The sequence below is a fragment of the Nilaparvata lugens genome, chromosome 5 (assembly GCF_014356525.2).
Source record: "Nilaparvata lugens isolate BPH chromosome 5, ASM1435652v1, whole genome shotgun sequence".
NCBI classification, from domain to species: Eukaryota; Metazoa; Arthropoda; class Insecta; order Hemiptera; family Delphacidae; genus Nilaparvata; species Nilaparvata lugens.
In genome coordinates this window covers 1,857,759-1,871,480 of record NC_052508.1, presented here as the reverse complement: position 1 = coordinate 1,871,480, position 13,722 = coordinate 1,857,759, and the positions used below count along the sequence as shown (strand labels likewise).

The following is a 13,722-nucleotide window of genomic DNA, read 5'->3' as shown; positions in this document are numbered from 1 at the left end:
CTTATTCTCGTCATCTCTATTCTTCACTATTTTCCTTCAGTTCAACTGTATAGTTGAACTGAAGTATTATTAATATGATAGTTACTAAGTAACTAGTATTTTTTTCCATTTAATATGATAAAAGTAAATTCGTATGGCTTCTGTTGGTGGGGAGTCCCTTGCGGGAAAGTCCCACCGCCTGAATATATAATTTAAGCCGTCAATGGGCCTTACAACTTCAGCCGGGACCGACAGTTTAACTTGCCCATCCGATAACACGGGAGTGATCTGGTTAAAAAACTTTTTGGTATTGAGAGGGTTTGAACCCGGGATCTCTATGCTGCTACGCAGGCACTCTATCCACTAGACCACATTTAATATGATTAGTATTAATTTTTTGTGAATTTCTTTTTTACTATATCGTCTTCCTGAACGCTTCCAACGTTTTCAAATGTCTTGTTAGAAAATGTGCTGACAAGCAAGGCTGTTGTACATTGAACCAGCCGTGATGTAAGACCTAGGTACTTTTTGAGTTTTCTCAATGCAATTAATGTAAAATTTATCAAAATGCAAATGAAATCGTCAACAAAAGGACTGTTTATCTCCGTTTTGGTGGAATCTAATTAATATCTGATATCACAATATAAAATCCAATACAAACTGAATTTATCGATTGCAATCAGTGTTTCAAAAGATTTCCAATATAATTATAACAACCTCAGGGTTGAATCAGAGATAGGGCCGGAGGATCCTCAGCTTCGCCTTTCCAGGCAATTTGTTCTATTCTCTCTCACTCATAGTTGGCTTTCTCTCTCTCATTGTGTCTCTCTTTCTTCATCCTGCTCTCTCCATTTACTCGTTTCTTCCTCTCGTAAATAAAATCTGTTCTTTCAGTTTCTCGCTCTTCAACTACCTCTTTCCACCTATTCGACTCTTTCTCTCGTGACTAGAAAGCTCTCTTCCACTTACTCTCTTCTCATTTCCCTCCACCAATTCGACTCTTTCTCTCGTGACTGAAATCCTTTACACGCAGGCCACGGGTCGAATTAGAATGAAAAGTGCGTGTCACATACGAGGGTCGTTGCAAAATCTACATACATATTGGAGATATGGCGTCCATCTACTCGAATTAAAACTAGGCCTATGTGTGGGTCCCTCCAACTGGCATCAATGTGGATGTTGATGGAGGTGATGATCACCTTCGCCCGCCACAACTCATTTAGTGAAGTGCTCTGTGTGTGATTGTATTTCATCAAAAGAAATCACATTCTGCTATGCAAAGTATATTCACAGCGGGTTCCAAGTATTGCATAGTGAGATGCTCCTGGGATTTTGTGACACGATCAACCACGGAATAATTACAACATTCACTCTCATCTATTGAGTATTGAGTATATTGACTTGACTATTTGAAACGACACTAGATTCATGATATTTATCATATTATATAATAATATAATTTCATGAAACATCTTATTTATCTCTTTTATGTATAGGGCTACTTTTATAGAAATAGAAAGAAAAATAAAAATCTTAGTACCCTTTTTGAAATATTTAATCGGAACATGTTGTGATTGAATATTTCAAAGAGGGTACTAAGATTTTTATTTTTCTTTCTATTTCATGAAATAATATTTGAGATACATATAACATGTTATTCCAGAATTGACAGGATGAACCGGTATCAAAAAGCAGTTTTCCAAATAAAAGTGGAAACTTCTTCACATTTTGGAAAATTACTTTTCCACTTTTTGACGTATGATATCACGATCGAATGTGATATCACATTGATGGTGATAGAGAGGGTTTTAATGTGTTTGTCAATTTTGTACTTAATCAGCTCTTTGAAACACTATATCGCACAATGTGACGTACGGTGTGTGATATTCGAAATATTTTTAAAAATTGATATAAGAAGTTGAGTTTTCGAAGATTGTAAGGTTTTGTCAATGAAATTTCTCAGGCAAAAAATTGTTTTAACAATTTTTATGCTTTCATTTAACATGGAAATTGTTTTAACGATTTCTATGTTACATATAACATAAAAAAAAACTAGAAATACAATATATTTTTCAGACACGGACACTTTTTCATGATTAGACTGTTCATCTTATTTAATGCAATGTTGTACGGGTTGCCTAAACTGCGCCGTGCGTACTAAACTGAGGCTTATGAAAACCGTATTACAAAGATGTTCAAGTCTGTACAGTTGCAATTTCTATGCATTCGATGTTCTCTTGGCTTGTTTCTCATACAAGGTTTATCAAGTATCCAACTTACAAACTGATAAATATGACACTATCTTAATGTATCTGGAATATCTGGAGAGTCTTTGCAATGTTCATCTAATTCTATGATATTCTTTCTCTTCACCCTAGCTAGGACACTATTTTTTTTCTTCTCATCCCAATGACTTCAATATTATTATTTTTCTCCATTTTGTTTCAATAAGCCTGATTGATATAACTGTAAATTGAAAATAATATAGCTTTCCTGAATTTTCCAAAATGAATAAAAATACAGGGCACAAGAGAGAGTGCATTCTTGATGCATTCCTGAGGAAGGTGTGGATTTTATGACGAACGGAATAACTTGTCTCGATCGTGAATCCCATATCTCACATTCTTCCACTTCTTCTACTCTTCCCACCTTTTCGGATCAGTATCGTTTCTCTTTCCTTCTATCTCTTATTTCTTATTCGTTCTTCTTGAATAATTCCTGCTTCGCTCTTTTTTCCTTACAAATGTTCAATCTTTCTCTTACACTTCTTCATCATTCCCTATCATCAAGACATCTTATCTCTTCTTCATCTATTTTTTTCATTCTATCCTGAATCTTCATTCAATTTTCCTTTTTCCTCTTCACATTTATTCTCTTCACACCCTTGCTTCCTGATCTCCTCACAAACCTTCTTCTTCTCCATTCATCTCATCACATTTCTTCTCAATCTACTTTTGCATCCACTTCCTCCTCAATCTCATCGCATATCATCTCTCTTTTTCGCATATCATTTCTCATCTTCTGCTACATCTCCAATTCACCTACACATCTTCCAGCGTTCCCTTGCTATCCGTCTACTTCTCCTCCATTTTCTTTGCTTCCATTTTTCATATCACCTCCTATGTCCCCTTTCACACTGTATTCCCTTCCGCTAACTCTAACGCTCTATCACCTTAATATTACGTTTTCGCCTTCACTTTTTCCCCTCCTTCGATTGTATTTTTTTTCATTCTTCATATTTCCTCTTCTGTTCTCCATCACTTCTTTGTCATCATGACCAAGTGTGAGGTCACGGCAATCTCCTATTGAGGTATGGTTGGACTGGTGTGGTGTGCAAATGCTGAGGAGAAGAATACAAGGCAGCTCCTCGTCGCCGTAAACCAAGTGTGGCGAGGGTCATATCATAACTCTGGGGGATCGGGTTGTATACATGAATTTCTATTTCCGACCGCAGTCTAACCACACCTTCAACCTTCAACACCGCACCGTGGTTGCTATGAACGCTCATGTTCCCCAAGATTTATCGCGTTTGTCGCTCTCCGGCCATATCCTCCTATCTATAAAATTCAACATACCATCCATTTCATTTGCGAAGAACGACTTGAAGGAGTTTGCTGTCTCAATACTCATATTTAGTTTGAGAGAGTAGTTGCTTCCCGGGATCAGATGAATAGAAAAATATAGCTGCTATGTTATTCTGCATTGAAAATAACTACATACCGTCGAAACGCTTTGAAAGTTATAGGCCTAAATACTTGTTTCATATGAATGAAATTTGTGACGGAAGCTATTCTTGTACAGTTCTACCTTATCAATTTTCTCAATCCTCGAAACATATAAATCTCAAATCTTCTTGGAACATAAACCCTCAATTCTTATTATACATTCGAACTTCAACCGTGAGTTTCACTGAAGCTTCATGTACATAGGTTGAAATGAGCAATGAAAGGTGTCACCTGACCAAGTGTCATTCCAGATTGAGAAACATTTTTGGTGGACTTGAGTAGTTCCACTGTAGAAAACTGTGTTTTCCACTTGAACACTTCACTATTTATAGTTTTATTTGAGCTATATCACACTTCTTCAAATAGTGATATACGGGTATGTTTTACTTAGTGAGATGAGATTACCGTTTCGTATGAGTGTACGGGAATTACCAAGTGACAAAACAGGAGTATCAATGTCAGTTATAAGATATTATGAATAATGCCGTGGTTCAAAGCAGGTCAGCAAGCGTTCAATTATGGATGAAAATGGACCTTCATGAAAACACAATTTTTCACAGATGACATTCTAAAATCAGACTACAGTACATATCCAATCAAGTTTTAGAGAGCTATCTTTGTTTTCAAAAACGAATCCACAGTTTAAATCTTGATCATTGAAAAAATTCAACTTGTGGATGTACGAAACCGGGAGTTTTTTTTTCAATGTGAATCAAATTTTTGGTGAATAAATGTTCTCAAATTCAATAAAACTAAACAAAATTGAATTAAAAAAAGTTTGGGACCTGTTATTTGTAAACAAACAACTCATCCACTTACATTCATCATCAGTGTTAGAGTGAAATGTTCCAGTAACAATGCTTCTGAATCAGTTATCTCGAATTGATTAAGTAAGAGTTCTTCGTCTAGAGACTTTGGTTAAGGAAGCTGTGACGTGTCTAGGAAGGTGTTGAATACACTTGTCTGCAAATGAATAAATGCGATGGCCTGTGGCAGAACAGAGCAGAGAGGCCCACCAGGCCTAGTCCTACCTCCGCCATCTGGGATTATTATGTATGTGTGAACGTGCTACAATTAGCAGGTGTCTCTGATTAATGATGCCGAAGCTCCTCCAGATTGTGTGCTTCCCCTCCCCTCCCCACCCCACCAACAAGACCACTCATCCCCCTGCGCAGCGTTGCCAAGACTCCCATTCACGAATAATTAATTCGCTGCCCAAACATTGCCCGGGTCTTGGAGGAGAAAGAGAATGTCTACAATTGGCACTCAGATTTCCTATGTTCATCTCGCTTATCACTCTCAGCTCTCACGATATTCTTCCCAGCGTTCTCTTTCTTCTCATTTCTATTCTCCTTATCACTTTTTCTCTTTCTCATCCCTCAATAAACTCCCCGACTTTCAGAGCATCTCTCATCTGAATTTTCTTCATATAGTTCGCACCACCAAAGTTCATCTCTGAGTGTCACATTGAAACTTAACTTAATTGAATAAATTAGAAGAATTCTCATCATGACTGTTGGCCTGGAGGCGTCGTTAGGTTATAAATTTACGTTATTAATTCAATTGCAATTATGCCGTTTTTGTGTAAAATCAAATTGGAAATCTAGAAGTTGGTTCAATTTGACTTGCCGAATAATATTCAGAATTAATAAGATTCCTCAGTCAAGGGAAACAGTGATCAATATCAAATTAGCAAATCAGCTACTCCAAACGAGTTTTGTTTCATTTCAACGAAAGAGTTGAAAATTTTTCATTACTCACTAATCATCCTCTAAGCTTCATATTCTTCATTGAAGTTATGCTCTAAATGTAATTAAAATCTATTTTTCAATCAAGATATACTGTGTAGCTATGAAAGTAATGTCTTTATGTCTTCATAGCAAGATTCCATGTTGAAAAATGAGGCATATCGTAGAAACAAACTTCTTTAGCTGTTTTTCAAACGAACCGATCAGTAAAAATGATTGACTCCATCATTTATAAACTCGTCTGCCGTTCATTATAATTTAGTAGAATGGGATGTCAGTGTGTATTTGAGCAGTCTGTAATACAAGAAGCTGTATAAACGAATGATCGTATTCAATATTGATGGCCGATGTCGAGAAAAGAGCAGAGTACATCCATTATGAAGCGACATTATGATTTTGGTCTTTCTTGGTCTTCATTCTCTTTCTTCCTTCTTCTGCTTTCTCAGCGATTTTACCTTCCTTTTCCTACTCATTCATTGATCTCCATTATTCCCATTCTCCATCCATAGCATTCTCTTCGATACTCAACTGATATTCATTAATCGAATGCTAGTATAATTTGCTGTTATCATATTCATATTCTACACGAGCTTCCGTCTCTAATTACTCGCACCGGTAGTAAAAGAATTTTTTTTAGTTCCATTTCGATATTTTTCCCAGCAGATTATCGTAATGTTTGATGTATTTATTGTGATCTACCTAATCTACGTGAGATCTCTCAGATAGGCCTAGTGTGAATTGTGAAATGAGAGGAATTTGTGAAGGATTTAATTTAGTTGGCTTACATGTGTGTGAGGGATACCTGGTTTGAAGTTGTGCTCTATTGTGGTCTTCATCTAAATATACTAGATATATTTTGAAGAAAACTTTATAATCTGTTGCTGGTTAGGAGTACAGTAGTATATTATTATGATAACTATTTCACTTGAAGGTTTGTAAACTTTTAATTACGGAGTTCTCTCTTGAAATGAATCTTCTTTGCCTAAGAATCAATCTATTAATAACTCTTCTCAACTCACATCAAATCTATCAGTATTACGAAAATTATCTTCCAATAATTAGAAAGTCGATCTTTGAAATAATTGACGATGCTCCTATAGATTTCAACCCTCACCAATTTTTATGATTTTTCAAGCTTGATTATTTCGCGGTAGAATAACGTCTCGGTGGAATTGATGCTCGTGTTCCACATCCACTCAATTGAATCTACTAAATCTATCAATTTATCACTTACATCAATGCTGAATAAATAAGCATCGCCATTCCTTTATTACTTGAATAAATTAATTTCTGAAATTTCCAATATTAAAACGTGTGTGGTTTTTTTAGAGCATATGGTGGAATAGCTCAGATAAATATGCATTTATTTTCAACAACGTGGGGGAGATCAACAGGAAGCAAGGTAAAACAAGAGTGTGGATGAAGGGTATAGTTAGTGCTTTGTGGGTAGAATATTACATCAATTTTATGATGTGACAAGGTTTTTTTCGGCAACATTATCTTTTTGATACAACAGTATTATTATCAATGGCCGGGGTGTCAGTTGAGTGAGTGGAAAGCGACATAAAAAGGAGGGAGAGAAAGAGGAAAAACAGGAAAAAGGTAGCGAAAAGGAGGGGAATGAGTGAAGCAGGAAGGCCCCAAAGAGGAAGCAGTGACGTAGATCGGACAATGATTGATGGACTGTGTATCTTACCCATTCCCCAGCGCAGCGCACCACTCTGACAAGGTCAATAATAATCGCCCTCAAAAACTGTGACCTCTCACCCAATCATATCCTACTTCTAAATGGATGCTCAACAGTTTGTTTGGAAAATACTCTACTATTCTGAAATATATATTGCTTCAGTTTCTTTGGGAATTCTTAGGAAATCGGCAGTCTGCACTTAATTTGGAAGAAGATCTTGATTAGAAGTACATTAAATTTTCTTTCCCTTTTTTCAGCTTTGGTGTCATCTGTGTGATGTGTCTGTTTGGTGTCATTTTTCAGCTTTTTCAGTCATTATGAAGAGTTTTCTACAACTACATTGAAAAATCCTAGAATAAACTCCATATTTGATGAATGAACAGGTTACAGGTAGAAATTAAATCTTATCCAATAGGCCTACTTTAAGATATCCCATGTCAATTAGGAAACTATACCCTTTTCCCACTTATTATATACAGTATTTTTTTGACGTTATGCAGGCTTATATCTTTGTCAAAGAATTTGAGAACGTGGTTTGGAGTGTCCACCCCCGAAGCCTTCAGGGCAACTGTCAACAGGATCATCATTGCCAGAATGATTGCATTCCGTTAACGGATAGACACCAGAAGAAGATGAATATGCAGGAAGCTAGTGGCTTCCTTCAACAACTACATCAATGTAATTCAGTTCAAATTCATGAACTCAATTACTTACCCAAACACGCTCAACAATTTCATTAAATGTGTTTGATTAAGCAATTTGATTTGATTTATGTGTTGATTACCTTTTACTGACCCAATTCTGGGATTTTTATTCTACCTGAAACTTTCAATTTCATAAAAACAATGTTGGAATTATACATAGCCTTCAAATTTTATTTTCTCACTTATTCTCTTATTGTCAAAATCTTGGAATTATTACTTGTATTTCTTACTCACTGTTCTACTTACTTTGTCAATTTTCTACTCCCTTACTTATTTTCTTGCTCACTTGCTTTCAAACGTAGTTTCATATCTATTTTTGACCGAGCGAAGTGAGGTCTAAGATTCAAGTCGCCGGTTTGGCATTTCTCTTAATGTTTAAATGTTTGAATGTTTATATGTTCCGCATTTACGGCGAAACGCGGTAATATATTTTCATGAAATGTGACAGGTATGTTCGTTTTTTAATTGCGCGTCGACGTATATATAAGGTTTTTGGAAATTTTACATTTCAAGGATAATGTAGAAGGAAAAAGGAGCCTCCTTCGTACAATATTAGAGTAAAAATCAGATTATAGAATTATTAATCATAAATCAGCTGACAAGTGATTACACAGATGTGTGGAGAAGCCAGTCTATTGCTGTATTTCCATAATTCTATAGTTTCAATCAGGTACTTGTGGATGAGAATACTGCGTAAGGTCTACTGTTCACAGAACTACTAGTAATTTTCACTTTCGTTCTTGGTTTTTTCAAATTTGTCATCTCTCACCCTCTAAGATCAAGATGCTCATACCGATTCTTAGTACATTGTCGTACGATGCCTTGAATCAATGTGGATGGCATTGTGGCCGATCTGTGGTTGAGCAGTGAACACAAGACTTCTCCCCGAGGACCGTGATGCATCGACTTGCTCCGTCACCGACACGATTATTGTCGACCGGGTAATTAACTGTTTGTCGTAGTCGGCAGCGATTCGCGTCGTTCGATGGTCGTCGTAATTACCCTGTTAATGAATTGCATCGGTCACGATAATTAATTGACAGAGGTGTGCCGCAGGTTGGCTACACTGCGGTCTGTTTCAACTGGCCGATTGCGGTCGCGCTTTATTTTGTTAGCCACTTGGATACACCTACTCCTTCACTCGTGCCTCGTGCCCTGCTAGCGTCAACACTCCACCGCCATCGGCCTTTTGTGGCCTTGTTAACAAGTTGTGCCTCTGTCAGTTTCTATGTGATGGTATAAATAAATAAGTCTTTCTCCTAGTTCACATAATTCTTAATAATATAAATATTTTACTACAGGTTTTTACTTTCCTTGCCCTACTACCATAGGTAAGGAAAGTATTGCTTTCCAAAAAAATCTGGTGTGGTACACTCACACTACTTTCCTTGCTCATTGATCTATAAGCCTCATTCTTAAACGAGGATAATCTAGGGGAATAACATTATGCCGATTGGCGGCTTAATAATTTTATTAAAACTACGATTATACTATTGTTATTGTTTTCAGAGTACATTTTCCTTTGTTTGAATTATGAAATTTAAGGATTTTTTAAAAGTTGTCAAAACAGCTGTTCTACAAATAAAATATCGACGTGTGTTCTTTTGAATAAACTGCTCTACCCACCTACCTCAAGCACGAGAAGGAGGTTACAAAGTAAATTTCTCAAGAATGGGGTGGACTCCCTGTTAGTTTCTCAGGAAGGAAACTCATGCTAGTTTATAGAGCTGATATATAACTATACAGGGTATGTATTTGAAAAAAATCGGTCAAGTCATTTTTGAGAAAATCGTGAAAAACATGTTTTTATTTTGCGATTATCCGCCATTTTTCTCAAGAATATTACGGAGCTCCTGCAATTTTCCCAGAAATGAGACTCAAGTCAGTTGATAGGGCTTATAAATAGCTATCTAGGGTATAAATTTGAAGAAAATCGTTAGAGCCGTTTTCGAGAAAACCGTGAAAAACATGGTTTTTAGTAATTATCCGCCTTTTATTCCGCCATCTTGAATTGAATTTTATTGAATTTCTTATTGTCGGGTCCTCATGGTATAAGGACGTTAAGTTAAAAATTTCAAGTCAATCGGTTGATTAGGAATGGAGTTATCGTGTTCACAGACATACACACATACACACATACACACACACACACATACACACACACACACACACACACACACAGACCAACACCCAAAAATCATGTTTTTGGACTCAGGGGACCTTGAAACGTATAGAAAACTTGAAATTTGGGTACCTTAATTTTTTTGGAAAGCAATACTTTCCTTACCTATGGTATAGGGCAAGGAAAGTAATAAATTAAGGTACCCCAATTTCAAGTTTTCTTTACGTTTCAAGGTCCCCTGAGTCCAAAAACATAATTTTTGGGTATTGGTCTGTGTGTGTGTATATGTGTGTGTGTGTATGTGTGTGTGTGTATGTGTGTATGTCTGTGAACACGATAACTCCATTCCTAATTAACCGATTGACTTGAAATTTTAAACTTAAGGTCCTTATACCATGAGGACCCGACAATAAGAAATTCAGTAAAATTCAATTCAAGATGGCGGAAAAAATGGCGGATAATTACTAAAAAACCATGTTTTTCACGTTTTTCTCGGAAATGGCTCTAACGATTTTCTTCAAATTTATACCATGGATAGCTATTTATAAGCCCTATCAACTGGCATAAGTCTCATTCCAGGGAAAATTTCAGGAGCTCCGTAATATTCTTGAGAAAAATGGCGGATAGTGACTAAAAAACCATGTTTTTCACGGTTTTCTCGAAAACTGCTCCAACGATTTCCTTCAAATTTATACCATGGATAGCTCTATTCATAAGCCCTATCAACTGGCATGAGTCTCTATTTTGAGAAAATGGCAGGAGCTCCGTAATATTCTTGAGAAAAATGACAGTTACTTAAAAACCATGTTTTTCACGATTTTCTCAGAAACGGCTCTAACGATTTTTTTCAAATCTGTACCCTGTATAGTTATTTATTAGCTCCATCAACTGACATGAGTCTTTTTCCTGGGGTACTAATGGGGGTCCACACAATCCTTGAGAAATGGACTTTGTAACCTCCTTCTCGTGCATAAGATAGGTAGGTACACGGTTTTTACTTTTTCTTCTTCCATATACCGTGGGTACGGTAGGTAGAGCAGTTTATAAAAAGAACACAGTCATAGTCAAGATCTTTCATCTGTAGAACAGCTGTTTTGACGAATTTCAAAAAAAAATCATCGAATTTCACAATTTACATAAAGGAAAAAGTACTCTGAAAACAATTGTATATACACATATACAGTAGTCTGATCGTAGTTGCAAATATGTTGCTGTCAATCGTCATTATGTTATTCCCCTAAATTATTCTCGTTTGATAATGAGGCTTATAGTTCAATGAGCAAGGAAAGTTGTGTGAGTGTACCACACCAGATTTTTGTGATTTAGCTTCTTCAGAGGTTGATTACATATCAGTTATTTATTTATTTCATTGGCAATTACAGATCATAATTCTAATATGATTGGGAGAAGACAACAGGCATAGCCCAAAACTGTCTTCTCCCAAATTTTTACAAAATTATTAAATTAAATTAAATTAATTAAATTATTAATTAAATTAATTATTAAATTTTGAATTTTTTTCAAAAAAGAATAAGGTTAAGATTTCACTTTCACTTTAAAAAGTCCAATTTCCACTTCAAAACTAATGACTAAACTAAAAATTTTGAATTTTGATATTTGAAAACTGATTAAAAACAAAAATATCTCACTCAAATCTCAGTTAGGCTGAATTACTATTACTATTACATCTTCTTTAGGGGTTGATGATGAACTGATATGCAATCATCAACCTCTGAAGAAGCTGTATTAAAAAAACTGTCCTAGGATATTAATTTTCATAATAATTATGTAAATTAGGTAACTTGTTTATTTTTTGTGTAGTTGAGAAGTTGATATTGTGGTAATTATTCATATTGAATGAAAAAGACTGAGAAATTGTCAAAAAACCACTGATTTATTGATAATTAGAAAGACAGGTTTCGGTTATTACACCATTTTCTCGGTTTTTTGACAATTTCTCAGTGTTTTTCATTCAACTGGTTTATTCATTTGTATCAACGGATGGAAACTGACAAGGACACTACAGAATTTTTTTCCTCAGTCATGACCTTTTCCTTTTCAAAGTCTTGTCATTTGGATTTTTCTTACCGTTGCAGACTGGCTGGCATTAACTCTAGTATGTTTTCGTCATTATATATTATCTGTTATATTCTTGTCCACTTTTCAAATCCTATTCTGTTCCTATCGATGATAGGAATGTTGCAATGTGTACTCCCAACCTTTGTCCTTTTATCTGTTTAATCTGTTTCAAGTCAATTAATAGTTTATCTTATTGTTTTGCAGGTAATTGAACACTCCAGCTTGTTAATTGGAAACAAGTTGAGTTCAATCAGCCAGCCAACCTCAGGCCCCAATAAAACTTGAGGTAACATTTTGCTATCTGACCCTCAATCACATTATTCTGTTATCATTCCGCCTGCATTTCTATTCTTGAAAGTCTCAGATAATCATTCAAATGTCGTCGTCGTCGTCTTCTTAAAGGGGTAGCCATTTATACCTGTTCCGCCTACAAACATTCTCCCACCTTTTTCTTGGTCTGCCAATACTTCACCTCCCTTCTGGCTTGTAAGCAATGGCAGCTTTCGGGATTCTTCCGTTTCCCATTCTCTCAACGTGTTCTCTCCACTGTTGTCGATTCCCGTCAACTTGTTGAGGTATGGAGATTACATTGAGCTCTCTACGGATATCGATATTATAAAGCCTGTCCTCTCTGGTGCATCCCTTCACTGACCTTAAAAATCTCATTTCGGCCGCCTGTAACCTGCCCCACTCCCTTCTCTTTGATACCCAGGTTTCAGAGCCATACAAAAGTGTAGGGACGGCCATTACTTTATAAAATTTGAGTTTCGTCTCTTTTCGGGCTTTATTTTTGAGAGTTCTGTTAATAGTTCCGCATATGTACTGGAATCTGTTAATTTTTGCATTCAAGTCGTGGTCTTCCTCGTATGTAATATCACATCCCAAATATTTGAAATGTGGTACCTGTTCCAGTATTCTGTTGTTGAGAACTATTTTAGAACGTATTGGAGACTTCCCCAGAAACGCCATCACTTTTGTTTTGTGCAAGGAAATCTTCATATTATATTCTGAGCTCAGGAGATGGATTTCTATTCTTGAAAGTCTCAGATAATCATTCAAATGTTTGTAGTATTATCTAGTTTCTTAAATATTACCTTTATTGCTTAATAGCATTGCTTGTTGCTTCCTCATATTCCATACTTTTTAACGTACTGTAAATGCATTCTGTAATCGTAAAATGATTGTTTTGGGAAATGGAGCAGTTGGGCATGAGTCTGCATAAAGAAGTTAGTTTCTACTAACTTATACGTTACTGAAGGTACATTTTCGTATAATAGTGAATTAAATTTTTCAGAGTTGGATTTTGAATTAATCTTTGCAGATTTTGAAAACTTTTCAGAATTTAGATGTTATTTAGATGTTAGATGTATTGTAGATGTAAGCATTCAGCTCTCTTATTATACAAATGTACCCCCGGTATCAAATAGTAGCTTTCTATATCGATGTTCACATTTATAAGCACAAAACGTCTCGCCAGCAACTCTTTGGAAAAACAAAAATATCATTTCATGCAATAAACTTTTCCACTCAAGTACTTTTGATTTTCAATCAGTAAAATATATTTCTGTTCTACTTTCTTCAATTACCTCAGCCTAAGTGCCTTGAAATTCAATTTGTTTGGAACCACTTTATCTAGAAACCTTGAGCAGATAAGTGCCAGATTCGATTCCAATGTTAT

At 35.8% G+C, this 13,722-nt stretch overlaps 1 protein-coding gene across 10 annotated transcripts in view; it reads left to right on the top strand.

The window, feature by feature from the left end:
* Positions 1–13,722, top strand: part of LOC111051765 (tyrosine-protein phosphatase Lar-like) — a 560,641-nt gene that overhangs the window by 299,466 nt on the left and 247,453 nt on the right. The window contains exon 3 of one of the 10 annotated variants that reach the window (XM_039429677.1): positions 12,249–12,330. The exons of the other annotated variants lie outside the window; for them this stretch is intronic. The gene's annotated coding sequence lies outside the window, so the exon portion shown is untranslated. The remainder of the gene's footprint in view (positions 1–12,248; positions 12,331–13,722) is intronic. 10 annotated transcript variants of the gene reach the window in all.